The 20,369-nt window shown below is 42.7% G+C and overlaps 1 protein-coding gene across 11 annotated transcripts in view; it reads right to left on the bottom strand.

Annotated features, from left to right (window-relative positions):
- The window catches only part of CNTN1 (contactin 1), a 470,483-nt gene that overhangs the window by 429,930 nt on the left and 20,184 nt on the right, over positions 1 to 20,369 (bottom strand). For 2 of the 11 annotated variants that reach the window (XM_059726003.1, XM_059726007.1), the window contains exon 2: positions 14,170 to 14,251. The exons of 7 other annotated variants lie outside the window; for them this stretch is intronic. The gene's annotated coding sequence lies outside the window, so the exon portion shown is untranslated. Of the gene's footprint in view, positions 1 to 10,246; positions 10,358 to 14,169; positions 14,252 to 20,369 lie in introns of those variants that run through there. 2 more of the 11 variants (XM_059726005.1, XM_059726010.1) reach the window with 1 other exon arrangement.

The following is a 20,369-nucleotide window of genomic DNA, read 5'->3' as shown; positions in this document are numbered from 1 at the left end:
ACTCCTGCGTAAGGGCAGTCATCGCCCACCAGAGTTTGTCGTGGGACCCCTGCCAGCACACCACCTCAGCAACCTGAGGGATACCAAATGAGTAGGGGTGCACCAACAAAGATTTTTTGGGCTGGCACCAATGGCCGATTATTTACCAGCCATATCGGCCGATACCAATCTAATTGCTGATATGCAGCCCGGCAGCTTGGAGAGTAGCGTCCGGCTGGTAAGTCTGTTGGGGAGGAGGGGTGTGGGGAAGGGACAGATCAAGGCCCCCATGGTAAGGGAGGAAGTAGGGCTGGGGCAGCACAGCCAAGGTAGGACATGGGATGGAGCCATGGCTCATTCCCCCCACCACAGATCTACCAGCCAGACACTGCTCTCCAAGCTGCAGGACAGCTGTGTACATGCACACAGCATTTATCAGTGACATTACAAGCCACATCAGTCAAAAAAAGCTGATTGCTGATAATGTCAATTTTCCTTTTATAGGTGCTGATATATGGCCTGGTGCATCAACACACCTCTACAAACCAATCCACTTTCACACTGCCCATTGCTACCAGCACTATACACTCATTCTCTGCAAGCTCCACCTTCCTGTCCTCTCTTCCCATTCAGACATCAAGAAGCAGGACATCCTTGGCGAGACTGAGGATCCACAGTGGACAAGCCTGTACTCCATCCTCATCCCATGATCCACTGGGGACCTCAGCTGGTGGCTCCTACATGGAGCTATCTCCATGGGCATGTATATGTAACACTTCATGGACACCCCTGACACTTGTCCCTTCTGCTAGCAGACATCCTGGCACACACTTACCTCAAGTGCACCAGCTTTCGCCCCCTTCACTGCTTCCTCAAGAAACTCCTGCTGAGGTTCTGGCTGTCACTAATCCCCACACCTTTTTGTTACACATTCCCCATCCATAGCTCTACCACACCCTGAGACCTCCTGGTCAGCCTCATTCTGGCTCCAGCCAAGTTGTCCATCTTTATGACCAGGAAGGAGGCTCCGGCCATGGGGACTCCTGGTGACTGTGGGGCTCTCTTCCAGTCCCTCATCCACTCGCATCTCAGAGCAGAGTTTCAGTGGGCAGCATCCACTGGCTTATTGCTCAGTGTCCTCCCTTGGAGCACTTGTTATGGATCCATGAGCACCATTTGTGTCCCTGCTTTCTCTTTAGTTATCCCTAGTACTCATTTGTTATGCATTCCGTTGCCTCCCAACTATGGGAGGCTCAGAGTTTTTTTAGTGGGCTTAGGCCCACTGTCTCCCACATGCATAACAAAAAGGCCTGCCCTCCATGGTCAGAACAGTTACTAGTAATAACGCTTCAAGAATGGGACTCTAAAGTGATGGAACCAGTGAGCATGCAGAGATGCAACATTTGCCAGGGGAAGAAGAAGAGAGAGATCCTTTATGAGACTAACAATTTGCTTCTGATGAAGAACTGCTGCTGCCACACAGCAGCAGTGGCAGCTCTGACCCTGGCTCTGTGGCTAGGGCTGAACCCACCACCACCACCACAACTGCTGCATAGCCAGGCTGGGGTCAGAGGCAGTATGTGCTCCATGCTGTCTCCCCACAGCAGAAGCAGGACCCCAGCAGGAGCCAGAGCTGCAAGGGGAAGGTAAGAGGTGGTATGGATAAGGGAATAAGGATGTGAAGGAGACAAGCAGCTGAGGGGGCAGGTGAGGAGGGCACCGATGCATCCCGGGGTGCAGGGGCAGGTGTCAGGGAGCACATGTGGGTGCAGGGAAGGTGGGGGGCAAGTGGCAGTGAAGGGCAGGGGTCAGTCCACTTGACTCCCCAGCCACCTGCCCACCACCTCCTGCCCTCTGATGCTGCTTGCTCCATTGCGCTGATGTTGGGGAAATATATAAAATGTAACATAACATATAAATTTAAGACAACCCTCCAAAGTTCGATTGTAGACGTGGAAAATTATAACAAATGAATAAGCTTTCTACATCTAGCATTGAATTACTTGAGGATTGTCTTAAATTCAGAGTTGTCTTGGATTGGGGTAAAAACAGTAATACTCTCGGATTTTAATTTAGAATCTTGTTTTATTGCATTTTTGTCTAAAGCTTGTCTGCGGTATGAAGGGTGTTGCACCAGTAATGCTGGATTTTTTACAATTAAGAAACTATTCTTTATCAGATAACTAGACTACATTTAATTTGCTGAGGCTATTCTCCCACCAGCTGATTCACTATTAATAGAAACTATTCTAATCCAAAACCAATTTTCCAAAACCCTGTTGAGATTTTATAATCTAGACATTTAAAATAGATTTTGGTTGACATGCATGGTGAAAAAAAAAGTAATTTCACACAGCATTTCAGAAGCCTCTAATGACAAATTGTCAAAATAATGAAATGTGTTACAGGGACATCAACTTGAAATTGAGTTGGTATTTTTAAAAATTAAAAGTAGAGCCCCCCCAGTCTCTCGTGTCACTTTTAAATGCATTTTTCCTTTGCCCTACTGCTGAAAATCCTACACAAACAGGAGAGGAGAATGGCTGTAGTTAATTAACTATAAACATAGTGTTTTCAAAGGCACAATTGAGAACACAGACAAATATTTTTCTCCTATGGTTAACTTAACCATTGATTTAAAAAAAAATAGGAATAAGGTTTTTAGATGTACAGAGTGAACTGTTCAAACTGGATGAAGATATATATATGTATACTCTCTTTAAATATTTGAATGACAGAACAAGATCAATGCTCAGTCAACCCTATGTTAGAGGATCTATTTAGTAACTTTTTTCTGATTGACGATAGCAAATCGAAACAGCTCCCGCCACATTTTCATGGATATCATAAATATATTGCTAACAATGACTTTTTCTTGCCATAAAACTTGGTATAGTCAGGCTTTCTCTCCTAAATGAATGATGAAGCACTCACTGACTTCAAGGAGGCCAAGATCTTTCCACTAGATTTGTGAAAATTAATTCATGTCACTTGGAGTTTGATGGCTAACCTGCCAGATCCCCTTTCCCCTCAACCACAACCTGTTTTCCAAATGCTTTTGTGGATGTTGGCAGGTTCACATTTATACTTTCTAGCTTACCCTGCTTCTTCCTTAATAGACTTTCTAACTTCTGTGGAAAAGGCTTGAGACATATGGCTGGACCCAAAAAGCAGTGGTTCTCAAGCTTTGATAACGGAGGCACACTTTTCTCTGGATTCTTACACCTGAAAAGGAATTTATGCAGATTTTTTTTCCCAAAAATATACAAAATGTAACATTCTATTCCCCTGGGAGTGGAAGTCATGCTAGTGTTAAGATGTACTGTTAAAAAAAAAAAAAAAAAAAAGGACTTCAAATACTTCTTTCATTAACCAAAGCATTAGTCTCTATACCAGTGGTTCTTAGCCTTTTCAGCCTCGAGGCACCCCTCTATAACTTTTCCAAATTCTGTGGCACCTAAACTTAGATAGATCTAAGTTCAGAAAAGATATAGAGTGGGGCCTCGAGGCTAAAAAAGTTGACCATCACTGATCTAGCTGATGCCACTTAAGGGCAGAACCTCACCATGCTGTGCCCTGCTCTTTCCACTGTCTGTATACCTCAGAGGGCAAGGACACCCCTGCTGCTCAGGCTGCTCCTGCAGGGTCTGACATACCAGCAACCACCCCTGAAGCCCCTCCTGCCAGCCCAGGGGAGGAGCAGAGGGGATGAGCTGGGCTGCAAAGTACAGCCCTGCCTGTGTGTCCACCCACCCGCTCACAGCAGAACCCGTTGCTTGGACTGTGGGGTGGGGACGGGGAAGCAGAGCTTGACACAGAGGCTGCCTTGGGGGCAAAGAAGGGCAGGAAAAGGCAGCAGCAGTGGTGATAGTCCCCAGAGGAGTAGCCATAGGTCCTCTGGCTTTTCCCCACTGCTGCCAGGCTTTTCCCTGCTCCTCGCTCAAGCAGAGGGGGCAGGGGTGTGCTGGAGCAGGCTCATGGTGCTGGATGAGGGAAGGAAGGCATTTACTTCCTCACACAGGTGGATCTTGTAGCATATTACTGTGCCACAGTACACCTTTTGGGAATCAGAACCAAAAAGCAAAGAAAGAGAATCTGGAATGTATTGTTAAAAAAATTTTTTTTGTTTTTTTAAGACAATCTAATTCCTGTAGGTGCCTGACAAGTTTTTTAATGCTTTATGTTACTAATAAAACATACTAAAAACCTACCTACCAAGCATAGTTTCTCTTGTACTTAGGGCCCAGTGTTTGACAGTCATCACTATTTCATTAAAAAAAAAAATGAAGGAAATCCTCTAAAGTTTCCTTAATTCCCAGAGTAATCCAAGCTGTGTGATGGTTAAGTCATTTAACTCCTAATGATCACAGCTCAAGAGAAAATTCAAGGCATCTCGGGCCCATCTTTCTCCCCCAGATCAACAAAAGTTTGGCATTTATTTCAGTACAGCCAAAATTTCATCCCCAAGGCTAAGTACAGATGGTCAAAAAGCCTGAGGCTGAATCAATTCAATCTTTGCAGGTTAGACTAAACTATGTAGATTGAACCAAAAAACAAGTGAACAGACATTCTGGAAATTCAGCCACACGCTTGCAGTGGCTCAAGCTAGAAGCCAGGGGGCATTCGAGCAAGCCTTCCCTTCCCTTCAGCAGTGGTTGGACGGCTGGAGGGAAGCTGGGAGAAGCCCTCCAGGCTTTTCCCACTCCCTGCATAAGCTGGGGAGGGGGGTTTAAGTCCCCACCCTAGCCTGCAGGCACCCCAGCCAGGGTGTCCCTGGAGGGGAAGGGGACAAGCAGCCCCTGCCAGGCTCTTCCCCTGCTCCCCACTGGAGCAGGGTCTAGGGTGGGGGGAGGGAGGGGGATGTGTCCAGACCCCAGCCCAGGCCAGTATGATGAGACAGAGGTCAAGGGAGTAGGGTTTAAACCCCCTCACCCACATTGGACCACAGCAGGGATCTGCTCGGCAGGGGCATAGCCGCCCCTGCCAGGCTTTTCCCCACTCCCTGCTCCAGCAGAGGAAGCAGGGGCATGGCCAGACACTGGCCCTGGGCTGCCACTTTGAGGCAAAAGGGAGGGAGAGGGCATACCCCTGCCCCCTCCACTTGAGCAAAGAGCAGGGAAAAGCCTGACAGGGGCTGCTACACCCTGCCAAGCAGACCCCTGCTGGGGTCCTGGGTAAGGGGGCAGGGGCTTAAAGCCACCTTTCCCCCTCTGCCTCATTCTGCCTGCCTGGCCCCAGTCTGCCATCCCCATTGCTCCATTCCAGCTAACCCGAGCAGCAATAGTGCCCTGGCTAGGAAGCAGAGGGACAGGGCCAACCCTGCTCTCTGGAGCAGACAGTACAGCTCAGCCAAGGGCTGCAAAGCATCCTGGGATGCTGAGGGGCTGTGAGTTAACTTGAAACAGGAAGGGATCTAGGACATAAACCAGTTTGACCTAAATCAATTAAGTCTAACGCTACATTCGACCAGGTTTAGCTTAAACCAGTTTCAGCCATTTTGAAAGTGGTTTATGTGCACTGAACTTCTGTTCTGCTACAGGTTTAAACCAGTTTCTGATCACTTAAACCAGTTTATGTGTAACCTCTATCCCTAGCCCAGTACAGCATGGGGATGATTCAAAATATTTTTTATATAAAAAAAAGAATAACGCGTAATTAATAATGAACTATGCTAACGCCCAGTAGTCATCATAGTTTAGTATTCAGCTGTAAGACAAAACGTTAACTCGGGGACATTATTTTATATCCTTCGTTATAAGATGATTAATCATGTTTAATGAACCACTCAGACTTTATCTAAGCATTTACAAAATGGAAATAATCATATATGTAGCTAACTTGGTACTGTCTGTTAGTTGCATTCATGGCTCTAATTCATTTGGAACAATCCATGACACACTTTAGTTCAAAATCAATCCAGGGTACATACGGAATGAATATGCAACTTGGAGTAACTTGAAGATACAACGTAGTAGGAAAAGAAGCTCTCTTAAACTGAAGGGATTTTGTAAAGACACAAAAACAAAAGAAAAATAAAGCACCCAACTACTATAATTCCCTGATGCCTTGGATTTGCCTATATGCTCAGGGAAGCAGTGTTAATCGTGTGTGTTTATGGTTAGAATACAGTTCATATCAGTTCCTAAAAATGTTATTTCTGATTTATCAAAACCTCAAGATTTCAGTCACAAGTTTGTGATTACAGGCTTGCTTTTGTTGCCTGCATAAGAGATTGAAGAGTGCATTGATATTACACTGTGGTTAACAAGCCCCTGGGTTGCTAGGATACAATATATTTTGGTGATAATATCTGCTTACGTAACATGACTGCTATTTGCATCAGCAGACAGGGAATGTTCTACATCAAAATAAATTAATTTTCTACATTTACCATGATTAAAAATTAAAACAAAATAAAAATATCTAATTATTACTTTATATATGCACAAGATGTAAGGGAATACTATTAACTAAATACTTTGGTTCACTTACACAGTTAAACTTATCACTGTTGCTCATCTCCTTCATATCAACACATCCTTAATAAATAAAAGCAAAAAGATGAACTGTTACCATGACATACATGGGAATAACCAGTATTAATTTTGGGAATGTTATATTTAGTCTGTGGATTTGAACATTTATTGTTTAAATGCTAAGAATTCAACAGTAGCAAGAGAGTGAATACAATTGCCCGGGGTTAAGTGGAACAGTACTAGAAACCCAGTATTTGAGGAGTACTTCCATCCCTCTCAGGAGCCTAGTCAGGTTCAGGTGCCTTGCTCAAAGAGCTGAGATGATCTTGGGTTGGAAGCCCTGGATGCATGGGTTTTACAATCAGTAAAGGGCTAAACTGTAGTTTAGCAGGGAGAGATTTAGATTGGAGCCCAAATATCCAAGAGGTAGCCATAGCAGAGGGCAACTGATCTCCCCCACTCCAATACTGGACCTAAGCGGGAAAGTGAAACATGCTTAGACTAGCCAGGAATTTTATGGGGTCTATTTATAAAAAAAAATAGTGCATTAAATAAAAAATAGTGCATTAAAATAGTACATTAAAATTTTTTTAATTTATGAAAAATTTGTGCAGTTTATGTAAAAATGGGGTCTATTTATTCTCCGCGGCAATTCTTACCTGGAGAATAAATAGACCCCATTTTTACATAAACTGCACAAAGATACAAGAGTCTGTGGCAGAACGCTTGACCCTGACTGAACATGCCTTCACTGACCTCAGAGTAGCTGTGCTTAAACAACATTTTAAAAACTAATTGAATTAAAAATTATGGAACAAGAAGGTATCCACAAACTGGATCATGCTAAGTATGATCAAATCTCATCAAATACTCTGAATTCTTATCCCATTACCTGGGCTAGTTTTATAACACTTATGTTTCTCACTGGGTCAACCACTTTATTTTCGCCTTTTGATTTCTTCAAAGCACCTGTGCCCCTCTCAGAAGTGCCTCCTCTTTCCTTGCCCTTTCTCTAGCCTTTGTATTTAAGTAACTTTATTCCTTTCTGTTTAGTGCTCCAGCTCTCTGCATATCCATTCATAGCATTTGATGACGTAGGCTGCAACATACAAAACCTCATGTTTCTCTGAATGAGTCCTGCCTTCTTCATTAAGAAAAATGGTAACACTGGATGGGAATAAAAGATTGAGTATAAGATTCCGACAATTACAGCATAACTATAAAGTTACTGAAGCTCAAGTAACCCCAAATACTACACCTGTCCACTCTTAATATTATTCTGTTATAACAGAATTGTTGATTAGAAGTTGAAAAGACACAAAAAATTGCTGTACCAAATATTAAAAGATAAACTAATGTATTTTAAACAGGATCTTTTGCCAGCTCTGGGAAAGATTTTTGTACATAGCCTCAAACTCCTGGGACATGATCCATGTGGGGCGGAGTGGGCAGCTGCTGTTTTTTAAACAATAACATGGGAGTATAACCTTAATTGGACCTCCAGGACCTACTGTAACAAAGTAGTATGTCATCATTGGCCATTCATATCAATCTCTATTTTTATCTCACCTGACACCACTCAATCATCAGCTCTGAGTAGGCTGGGACCATCCTTGGGCTTCACCATTAAGTAAAATTCTGACCAGCTTGAAGCTAAGAGCCATAATAGCAGATGAGAAAATGGAAACACAATTTTATCCTCTACCCATGGCTAATCTGTGATAATCTACTGAAATATTTTTGAATGTTTATTATCTGTAATTTTAAATTACTTTTATTTTGTCACTAACATTTTCTGTTAAGTTACTTTATCTGTTATCCATGTCTCAACTGTGGCTCCACACAAACATTCATTTCTACTGGAAGAAATTTCTTTTGGTAGAAAAGAAACCTAGGAACTGGACTAGACAGACATTCCTCCAGCCCCATTGCTGGAGAGCTCTATAGGCAAGCTCTTCAGCCAGGAGGTGCAAGAGGGCCTTTTCCTGTGCCACCCCCACCCTTAGGGCAGCCAATTAACTGAAAATTTGTCCTCTAACCTGCCTGGGAAGGTGGCAGACCATCAAGTAGCAGTTGGCAACTGTGGAAAAGCAGCAGTTGTTACAGATAGTTGGATGGCTCCAGCCCCAGGAGAATGCCCTTCCATCCTGCCAATCAGGAGAACAGCCATGCTCCTTGCACTCCTCCAGGCTGACCCAGAGTGGTGAAGGAAGGGGGTTGGGTAGGAAGTTTTTTGCAGGTTTGTTTTTTTAATGTAATTTGTATCCATGGCCAACTTAGCCAAAACTAATGCCAAATACAAGTGTTCAGAACCATAAGTGGCTCTCCTACTGGCAAACATCCTCCACTCACACCTGGGGCTTCAGATGTTTCCAAAACCTTTGACGGGCATCCTACTTGCAGGCCCCAGCCCGGAGGCCCCCCAAGTTTTGCTTGACCTTAGCCATAAGGCCCTCAGAGCAAGCAAGAGAGGAGACTCAGTCACCCAGCAAAGCTTTCAGAGCCTTGCTGTAGGGGCAGGGTAGCCTGCCTTGCCCCACCCTGCTCTGGGCTGAACCACAGCAGTGCAGAGTGAGGCAAGGGCATTATGCCAGAATGGCAACGCTCCCAAGCCCTGTCACTGTAGCACAGCAGTCTGCCTTGCCCCTCTATTCTGGGACAGCTGGACAGCAAGGGGAAGTTTGCAGGTCTGGGAGTCAGCCTTAGGGAAAGTCTCTGCACACCAGGATTCCACCCCTGTGGCTCTTAAAAAAATCACTACCCCTGCCACTCAGCTAAGTAACTGGGGGGGCAAAGGGAAGCTGGAGGGGCTAAAAGACAGAATGGAAGCTTTCCCCAAGACAGGCTCCCAGTCCCTCTGGCTTTTAAATCTGTTCTGGCTGCTCAGGTGAGCAGCAGGGAAGAGCAAGGGAAAGCCGGCAGGGCCAAGAGCCTACCCTTGCTACTCAGTTGAGTTGGGAGCGGGGGGAAGGAAGGGGAGAGCACATGGAAGCAGGAAGATAGCAGCACTCCCTGCACTTGCCTCCTGGTGCCCAGGAGCTGAGCAGAGGGAGCAGCATGGCACAACTCCTGCCTGCTTATCACAAAGGGAACTCCAGTATGAGAAGCAGGCAGGGAGCAGCTGTAGCTGCTTCTCCCCTCCCCTCTACAGGAAAAGGAAGCAGCTGCTGCTTGCACTTTCTCTGCTGTGGGGTGACCCTGGTCTAGGGAAAGCATGGGAGACTTTCCTCCAGCTCCACTCCTCCTAATCTCCAGGGGGAATTAAGCCAGAGGACATTTAGTCTCTTGGAAGACATTCTCCCAGGAGTGATTTAACCCTTGTAATTCCCAGGTTATTTTTGTCCCTGAGTGGCCTTTTTGCTCAAAGACAAAAAGCTTAAATATTTGTACACTTTTGTTTTCTACTAGGAGAATGGTGATTCTCTCAATAGAAACTTATTGTCTTTACATGGCCTTTGTCTCTTTCCTTTGCTGAGTAGTCAACATAATGATACAGGAATATGAGTTTTCTTATTACGACACTTTTCTAAAAAAAAAATTAGATTCTTCTAAAATTCTAGAAGTTCATAAAGTTTCTGTAACATTTTATACACCGTTTGTGCCTCACACATTGCTATAAGATTATTTTAATATAAACTAATATCACATTAATTATATATTATGCATTATTAACAGAAATATTTACTGAAGCCAGCTCTGTAAATGCACATCTGCTTAACATTATAACTAGTGGTTAAATAAATCTATGCTTAAGTTCATAGAATAGGACCTAAGTGCAATCAATTACTTACGTGTAAATACAAGAACAGGTATATTGTTTCACAAACATTTGGCTGGGATGATCCTTCCTTAAGCAGGGGACTGGTCTAGATAACCAACTTCCTGAGGCCCAATCCAGCCCCATTTTCTTTGATTCTGTAATAATATGATAAATTGCAAAACTGATCTATTGTTTTAATTAAAATACTAGGGAAAGAAATACTCATAAATTGTTATTTTAGGGAGCAGACAGGGAGAGGCTGGGTTTTGTTTTGTATTTTGAGGAGAGGGAGGGAGAGAAGGAAGGTATGTACATGTGTGTGTGCATGAGAGAGAGAGAGAGAGAGAGGATTGAGAATTGCAAGAATACAAAAAATGTAAAAATTAAAGAATATAATCAATGGAAGCTGCTCAGTGCTTCAGTACTTTTGAGAACTCAATTACTTCCTTGGGTGACAAATTAATAAATGAAGAATTAAGTATCTTTATCCACCAGATTTTGAAAACTTGAACTAAATTTTTTATTGTTTTTAACTGATACACTTTTTCTTTAAAAAGAAAAAACAAACAAACCCTGCCTAGTTTGAGGGGTAGGCTAAATGAACCAGTGACCATTTTTTTTTAATATTCTCTAATGTTGCTCTCTCTGGGGGCAGTCATTTCATTAAAAAGGTGAGCTTTTTTTTTTTTTGTATTTTTTTTTTTAACATAAAAAAGCAAAATCTCTAGAGACAAAAGACTCGACCAAATTCAACATTAGTCTATAAAAGTGTCAAGGGCAAAAAATATTTGTTTGACTAGAATCCTACATAAATGTGAGTAGGAAACATAACCATCACCTCTTTTCTCATAAAATCCAATCATGCAAATATTTAATCAGGGACTTGCCAGACTATACCTCATGACAGTATCTGTACCAGCAAATGATGCCCTGAGGTTTCAATACACATCGACTTTTTTATTATTTTATTGGGTGATAAATTCAAAACAGAACATAAAAAAAAATGACCTACTTAGATCTTACAGGGCTCATTTAGTGCCTCCAATGATAACAAAAAGACTGTTCTCAGGAGCTACATCATTACCTAAAGTATAAGCAAGAAAAATAACATAATCCACAATTCTCAGTATTAATACTTGAACGACAATCCCTTACAAAAGACCATCCTTGCCTATACTGTGCAGACAGTGATCCAAATTTGTCAGTATAGAGATCATTTGAACAACTATTAAAATCCTTGAATAAAATCTAAAAAAATTTAGATAATAAAGAATGCTCATGTTAATAACACAAACTAAATATATTATATGGACCTCAAAATAAAACAGTTTCTAGTCTTTTAAGGAAAGAGCTATAAGACCTTTGGTTAAAATCTCCAAAACTCTTCTACTGATGTACTTCCAACCTAGAGTGGAAAGTCTAGATACATTTTATGATATACATTTCCATTTTCTTTAAAAACCATGATAATTATTTAAAACCTTTTCTGATTTTTGTCCTTACATACCCTCACATAAATCTCATCATCTTTTTCTTTCAATAACAAAACACACTTTCACTGGCTGCAGGTACTAAATGCAAAAATAGGATTAAAAATTCACTACCAAACTGAATTTTTTTTTGTTTATTATGATCCATCCAAAAAAAAAAAAAAGAAAAAAAAAAAGAAAAGAAAATGAAATGAAATGAAAAAAAATTACTGCTATGACCACACAAACCACCTCTCATAGCAAACACAGGGGAGGAAAAAAAAAAAAAAAAAGGAGTTTTGCAGCACACCCATAAAGATAACAAATCTGGCAGTCCCTGTCTGGTTGGTATCTAGTGAGATTTTGAAAGGGCCGTTGTAAACCAAGCTGAGCTACTAAGACAGTTTAAAGAAGATAAACAACCATGTGCAGCAAACATTTTCCAGAAAATTTGCCTTTAAAGGAGTTCTGTGGTTTGGGATATTCAGGAGCCACTGTAATGTCAGGGTTTTCTTCCTATTTCCTATGCTAATGACCAAATCTTCTTAATCCAGCCAAGGGCTCAAAGTAGCTTCCCCAATTTGGATGGTCTAATGAGGCTATTCATTGTAGGATATAGAAGTGCACTAACTCTGTTTTGTTTTTTGTGCACCCTACAATTTCTCTCTCTTCCCTTTGCCTTCTCCGCCCCGCCCCGCCCCCATTATTTTTTTTTGGAAGGGAGAGTGCCTGAGCTTGTATGCTTATAAATTTCCTGATATTAAAAGGCTGGAACAGTTTAACACGGGAAAAACCTAAAGGCTGTTCTTATCACCCTCCTGTTCTTTGACTCCTTATTAGAACAAGGATTATTCTGAATGCCCAACAGCAATATCCAGTAAGAAGCTTTGCAATTTCTTCCCTTGCTGGTAACTGCTAATATCAATAAATTGTTAGGTGTCTATCTACTCTACCTTGCCTTTCTGCCACTCATTTACACTGAGAAAAAAGCAACACTGTTTTCTGCTAAAATAAATACAATATATCTGTGGGCAGTTGCAGATACAAATCTCATAGGATATCATTCATTCACTTGACCTGTTCATGTACTGCAGTACTCGAACTACAGCTTGAAGGTATATGTAATCTCTTAGTTTCTAAACTGAACAGTTAGCAATATTTTTCCCATACCTCTGAAATTGATCATTTACAAATAACACATTAAGCTATTTTGGAATGAACAAATAATCATATAATTCTCTATAAATGGGGTCTAGGGTAGTTTTATCTATTTGATGCTAGATTCTGTGTCTATATATCTGTAGTTACTAGAGTGAAGCAGCTGAACTAATGGGGCAGCTGCAACACACAGGGGCAGCAGCAACTAAGTCACCACCTGGAATAGTTGCCCCCCACACCCTGCTCTAGCTACAGTACTGGTAATATAAATCATGATCTTTAGTATTAATAACCAGTGTGCTGCTGCAACTCTTTAATAGAGCGTCACCCAAAATTCTGATATCTGGAGGAAGCTTTTTTCAGGATTAAAATTGTTGGCATACTTCTTTCACTGGTCCATGGGCCAGATCCTGCCATGCAGAGCAGCCCCAGTTGGGGCCTGATCCTGCCCATTTTTCATGGCACACTTCCACCGCTCTGGCTGCGCACCTTCTGGGAATCAATGGTTTAATAACTCAAGACAAATACAAAAACCTCCCACCACTTTTGGATTAACTTTGAGAGTATTTAAGATCAAAAAGTACTATAGAAATGCTGTAAACATTCCAAAATCAAGAACAGGAAATTAAGAGTGAAGTTCATACTTTAAGGATGGAAGCATACAAAAACGTACAGTAAAGGCACCAAAGCAACTATAAACGCGCCCTACAATTATATCACATAATAACATCATAAGCATGTTTAAGACATTTTAATGTTTATGATTTCAGATTATGAGATAGTAATTTTATAGACATTTATTTCCCCCTCCTCTATACTCATGAATTGTTAAATAAAAATAACATGTCAGAGAAAGACTGGCAATTGACTGAGTTATACTTAATGTTATAGCAGCACTACTTAAGTTATCTGAGCTGCTGACCTGAACTTCCTGTTACTCGACTACTAAGTTAAATAAATGATGTCTGATAATTTATTTAAATCGTTATGTGCAATATTTTAATTTTAGATAAACAGAATTTTGAAGTGTTTTATTCCATTCATATTTTAATTGAGAACAAAGCCCAACACAAATGCTTACCTTCTTAAAGATTATATATTTTAAATCAATTTTAATTTAAACATTATCAAACAACTCCAAAAGTTTACTCGATAAAAATTACCATACATTTATTAGGAAAAATATATTCTATCATCCAGAAAAAGGTGGAATCCCTGGCTTAAAACAGAACTCACCTTTAACTGCAAGGTTCAAAGCAGTGCCCGCAGAAATATAAAGAACTCCTTCATCAACTAGAACAGACAAACCCATATATTGCTTAATTACCTGCAGAGACTGCAGAGTAGGGTTGTGCGAAACTTCGGCAGCCATTTCATTTCAAAATGAAACAGAAGGCTCTGGAACATCTCTGAAACAAACCCATTTGAAACATTTCAGAAACGTTTTGGATGTTTTGGAGACAGGCTTGCGGGAAAACAGAAACTCAGAAGAGGGAGGGGGGAGGGGGAAGGCAAGGACTGCTCCAATATTGACATCTGTAGCTGGCCAGTGTCTGCGATCTGTTCCTGAGGTCCCTCCCAATCCCAGTGCTCTGGGAGAGGGACGCCAGCCTGCTGTCATCTTGCATGTAGATCCAGGGACTCGCGCCCCAGTGGAAGAGACTGGCACAGCCCCACAGCCCTCCTTTTAAAGTGCTGGGAGGCTGGGGATGGGGCCAGACAGAGTAACCATGGGGGCTTCTCCAGTTGTTGCCCCCCGGGGGCAGAGGCAGGCACAGCTGGAGGAGCTGCAGGAGAAACCCCCATGGCTGCACTACCCAGCCCCATCCCCCACCCACCCCCAGCCTCCTGGCACTTAAAAAAAATAAAATAAAATAAAAACCCCGCACTCACCAGCTGTAGCAACAGCAATCCGGGCTTCTGGGGGCTCATGGTAGAGCCACCCCCCCACGCAGTGGGGCTTGCCCCCACCCCACTTGGCAGCCGTGCAGCTACTGTCACATTGCGAGGGTACAGCGCAGCTCAGCAGGGCACCGCACACCATCTGGGAGCTGGGGTAGCTCCACCTGTCAGCAGGAGCCCAGCAGCTGCTCAGCCCCAGCTCTCAGACAGTGCACTCCCAGAGCACCCGCACCATGTGGCAGCTGCCACACAGGGGGGGCAATCCCGACTGCCCCTTGCTGTGCAGGGGGAGGCTCTGCCACAAGCCCCCAGAGCCTGATCACTGCTGCTGTAGCTGGTGAATGCAGGGCTTTTTTTTTTTTATTTTAATTGCTGGAAGCCTGGGGATGGGTGGGGCATGGGTCCAGGCAGAGCAGCCATGGGGGGCTTCTCTCGCAGCTCCCCCCCACCCAGGGAGAGGAAGACACAGAGGAGGAGCTGTGGGAGAACATGCAGCCGCCCAGCCGTGCCTGTCTCTCCCCGGCCAAACCTAATCTCAGAATCACTGCCAAAACAGCATCAAAACTCTGAAACAGATTCAGCTGAATTGAAACAGAACAGTGATCTGAAACTCCAAAACAAATCACTGTCCCTCCGAAACAGCCGAATCCAAAATGGAAACGAAACATAGCCATTTTGCACACCCCTGCTGCAGAGCTGTTTAAGATGCATAAAAAAGCATTAACCAAAAAAAGGACTGAAATACCATGTCTGCCCTACATTATGTAACAATGATAACACAACTGAATTGTTGTAAAGCTAACATTTACAAGAATGGCCACTTTTTTCACACCCCCAAAATCAAGGTACCTAAACATTTGACTTCTTTGAAGGTGCAGAGCACATAATTTTAATTATGGTACTAATATTTAGAAGTGAAGAGTTCAACTTGTTCTTAGTTTAGCACAAGAATATAAGTACCTTATATCAGTAGACTCTTTCACCGTTTTAGCCTAATAGCATATTTTATTCCACTTCCAGCCAGATGAAAATTCAAAATGCAAGTACTGAACTGCCTCCTACATTATCACATGGCTCAAATGCAATTTGCTTCAGTGTTCGATCATATTTTCTTAGAAAGCAGTGGGACACTGCAAAATACAAATCAAAGTTCACAAGAGCAATGTATCCCAAATATGGCATTTTCTGCTAAGTCAACCAAATCTGAGCACCTTTTAAAACGTTCATATCAATATAGCTACAGTACTCTACCTTACAACTGAGAAAGTCAACTATTGGAAAGAAGGCAGAGTAAGGGTGTTAGACTAACTGCATCAGTTATAAGGTGCACCTCTACCCTGCTTTCTGCTTGACTCAAAACTAACACTCTTAACTACCTCTCTCTGCTCATCTAAGAAAGAAGTCACGTGCTAGAGTGCTGGTAAGAAACAGATCTTAATTACCCAACTCTACTCAGATGACATAGGTCCAAGTTACAAGGTTATGTCCCACTGCATGACGAGGTTTGCAACTACAGACTTTACATTAAAAAAATTACACAAGTACACAAAATATATGCTACATATACTAAAAAATAAAGACTACAATACCAACTAAAATCAAACACCACAAACAATTAACACTCCATTAATAATATATATAAATGTGGAGGCCATAGCAGCCAACAGAAAAGCCAATGATAAGAGCCCAAATTATTTTGCCTTTTATTGGACATTTGTCTGCAGTTACCCTTTCTCAATATCATTGGCTTTCTGAATGCATAGCCACTCATTCTCCAAACCTTTCTTACTCCAGTGTCCTCCCTGATGGCTGTACTGGATCAGAACAGTTTTTCACCATCAATGATTGGGTGTGACTGTCAGTTTTAAGGGTCTAGAAGCAGCAGAATATTATAACCCTCCTTAATTTTATTTTCTATTCCACATGCCAGATTGGCTGTCAGGAAGGGCTATGACACAAGATTTTGATGATGATAATTTTTTTTTTTAAAAGAGAGAATTTTTATCTTCCAACTATAAGGATAAATAGAGCATGGATTAACCAGGTATGAACATATTCCAGAAATAAACATTACAAATGTAAGAAATCAACTCATAAACTGGTTCATTCCCAACCTTAAATAGCCTAATTCAATTAAAAATAGTTACTTTTTATTCTAAAATAACAAGAAAATGGGTTTGATTCACACAGAGAAATCTCAGTGTGATTAGTCACCCATAAATTGTGATTTAGGCAGGATTAATGTGAATATGCTCATTTAATGACAATACAACTACAGGCTGCCTGTACATTTTCTCTTGTATTCTAAGGAGCTAGTATAATAGATTTTAAATGGGCACAGATGAACTCCTATATAATGGCTCCACAATCTTTTACACCAAGTTTAAAAAAAACTTTAAAAAAGTATGATGTATTAATGAATATGATGGTATACTAAAACGGAACATGCTAGAGTAGCGAAGACACTTAAAAAAAAAAAAAAAGATTAGAAACAATGTATCTTGACCATCTTTCAAACACAGGTATAGATAACTATAAATATAGCCTTCATCCTTTAGGAGGGCAGTGAAGGGATATGTCATTAGCATTTGCAGGTTATTGCAGTTTTATAGACCATGCAGTAACATGATAGTCTCAGTCCAGTCCTTAGTAGATGGTTTACCATATCACAATTAGCCCTAAAGAGTATTTCTGTTCTTTGTCTTAAAGTGGCCAAGGCGTGGACATTTAAGTGGTCCTTTGAGGACAAAACTGAAGCACTGTTACTACAAACACTTCGTTTAATATAAATGTTACTTTATGCAACTGGTTTCATTAGTGGCATAATTATGCTTACTCTGCTTTCTGCATTTACCTGACCATAATTATCAAAAATATACATCACATGTATCTGGTAATGTCAAATAATCCTGTATTGCTAAACAACCTGTAGTAAGACTGCACAGTCAGGACACATGAAGATGTATGACAGTACAATTTTTGAATCCTGTAGATGCTCTACTGATTTTAGAATTATCTGTTATACTTTTAGTCTTTGGGCACCTATAAACATGCCGGACATCTGCTCCAACACATGTGGAGCAGACTCGATTGAACAAGTCTGCTGGAGTGTGCTAATTAGTACACTCCAACAGTCTCTGCATTCAGTGTCCCCACACTTCAAAATGGTGACAGGGCGCTTTAACTAAAGCTCATTGAACCAGCTTTAGTTAGAGCCCCCAGTGCTATTTTGAAGTGCAGGATGCTGAATACATGACATAGCGGGCTCTTTAATTGGAGGAGCTCCAAGAGCTGCTCTAAGTAAAAAGCCCTCACCCCACTCCATCCCAAAGCATGTGGTAAAGATGCCCTTTAATTCTGGAATACACACTTGGTTAATCCTTGCCTCATTTACCTGATCCCTGGGCGACAGTCATTCATTTTTTTAAAAAGTCATTAGCATCACAATGTTATGTCAGATCCCTTCCTGACAGCGATCTGGCATTAATGTAATTTTTATATAATTAACAATTTTTAAGTAAAGTTAAAATATAACTGCATGGCTAAGTACAGACAGTCAAAAAGCCCAAGGCTGAATCAATTCAATCTTTGCAGGTTAGTCTAAGCTGCACAGATTGAGCCAATAAGCAAGTGAACAGATATTCATTGTTTATTCTAGAAATGCAGCCACATGCCTGCAGTAGCTCAGGCCAGAAGCTGTGGGGCTCTAGACCACTGTCCTGCTCTCCTGGGGCAGACAGCTTGAGCCAAGGCTAGCCTGCCCTTCCTGCAGGGCACGGTTTGCAGGGGAGGTGTAAAACATCCTGGGATGCTGGAGGACTGTAAATTAACTTGAATATAGAGGGAATCTGGGACAGAAATTCAATAAGCCAATTTAACCTAAATCAGTTAAGTCTTGTAACCCACGTACACCCAAGGGTGTGCCCTATTCTCAATAGGAAGGGATGGGTAGACAGGAAGGGGTGCTGTGAGAGGGATTCCAGAATTTCAAGCAGATCCCTCTTTCCTCTATAGAGTTAGCCCAAGCCCAAAGTTTGTAACTATATACAATTTATTGTTATAATATACATAAACATAAAACTAAATATCATATACATATATTTATAGTGAACACGAACCAATAACCAAGGTCAAACCCTAAATAACTATTTACAACATCACAATACAACATTTCAATTACAAAGTTGAAGGCACAAACATGGACAATCTTAATAACATCTAGTCCTTAATATAGTCCCTGACCCATGGCAAGATATAGTCCTCCTTCCAATGGGGTCCCTTGCGGGGTATCCAGGAACCACCAGGGGCTCCTCCCCTTAGGGCCTTGACTAGGCAGGGGGCTGCTCACTCAGCCCCTTCTCTGGGTTTGCCTGCCCCAAACAGCTTTCCCCTGTGGGACCCAAAGGTGGCAGTGGTAAGGGCACAGCTCAATGGGGTCTCCTCTGCTGGAGCGCCTCTCCAGGCCTCTCCCACACCACTGGGTTCCTCCTCACCCTGTGCCCCACCCTGGGTACTGAGGGCTCAGCTCCTCTCAGCTGCTGCACAACTGCTGCTGGTTCCTTGGTGCTGGGCCTCACACTGCAGCACTACCCTTTCCCCATGACCTGACCCGGCACTGAGGGCTCTCTTAGCACAGGCCGGGCCCTTCAGGCTCTGACCGGCTGTCCTCACGCCAGGTGGCTAACCCAAGCAGCCTCCACTGCTCCCTGGTGCCCAAGGCTCAGGCCTGTGTGCCGCCCTGCGCACTGTTGGATCTAGCTGCTTGCCGGGAGATGGGGCCTGAGCCGCCTCACTGCAGCCCCAAGGCCTTTTCCCTGTGCGTTGCCCTGTGCACTGAGTAGCCCACTGGCCCTGTCAGGGTTACAGGCTCGAGCCACTGCTTGCGGCTTCTAAAGCTTGGGCTCCACGCACTGTGATGGGCCCAAGCAGTCTCACATCACTCCCAGGGCCAGGTCTCCGCACATCGTCCCTGTGCACCGTCAACAGCCCGAGCAGTCTCGCACCACTCCCAAGGCTGCTCCTTCAGTGGCAGCTTCAGGAACCTTGGGCCTATTGCCTGCTGGGGGAGAGCTCCCCAGCGTTACTTGGCTCCGCTCTTCTCGAGTCCCTCGCCACATCTCCCCTCATGCTGGGCATGCAGCTTCTTTTATACACTCCAGGGCTCCACCCCTGAAGTCTTCTGGACCTGACAGTTTAGCCTTCAATCAGGTCTCGGGGAGCTCTTCTCCTCCTCCCCTCAGGAAAGGGGCGTGACTTTATTTCTCCTGCTGCCTCCTGATTGGTGGATGGGCTCCACCAATCAAAACAGCACAATCTCAAGCCTGGGACTCAACCCAAACTCTGAAAGGTGCGCCTGCTATGATCTGATACTATATCCATCCAGGTTTATCTTAAACCGGTTTGGGCTATTTTGAAATTGGTTTATGTACACTCAACTTCTGTTGTGGTAAAGATTTGAACTACTTTCCAGTTACCAGAGAGCCGGGTTTTCAATTTGCTGCGGAAAAACACGGATTTTCTCATTCAAAAGAGAAAAATGCAGATTTTCTTCTTTCAAGGAGAAAAATCACAAGAAACAGTGACTTTCCCCTTGCAGTCTGGCAGCCTTCCAGCCTTCAAGGAGCT

Source organism: Alligator mississippiensis, chromosome 4, assembly GCF_030867095.1.
Source record: "Alligator mississippiensis isolate rAllMis1 chromosome 4, rAllMis1, whole genome shotgun sequence".
Taxonomy (NCBI): domain Eukaryota; kingdom Metazoa; phylum Chordata; order Crocodylia; family Alligatoridae; genus Alligator; species Alligator mississippiensis.
This window is presented reverse-complemented; position numbering and strand designations above follow the sequence as displayed.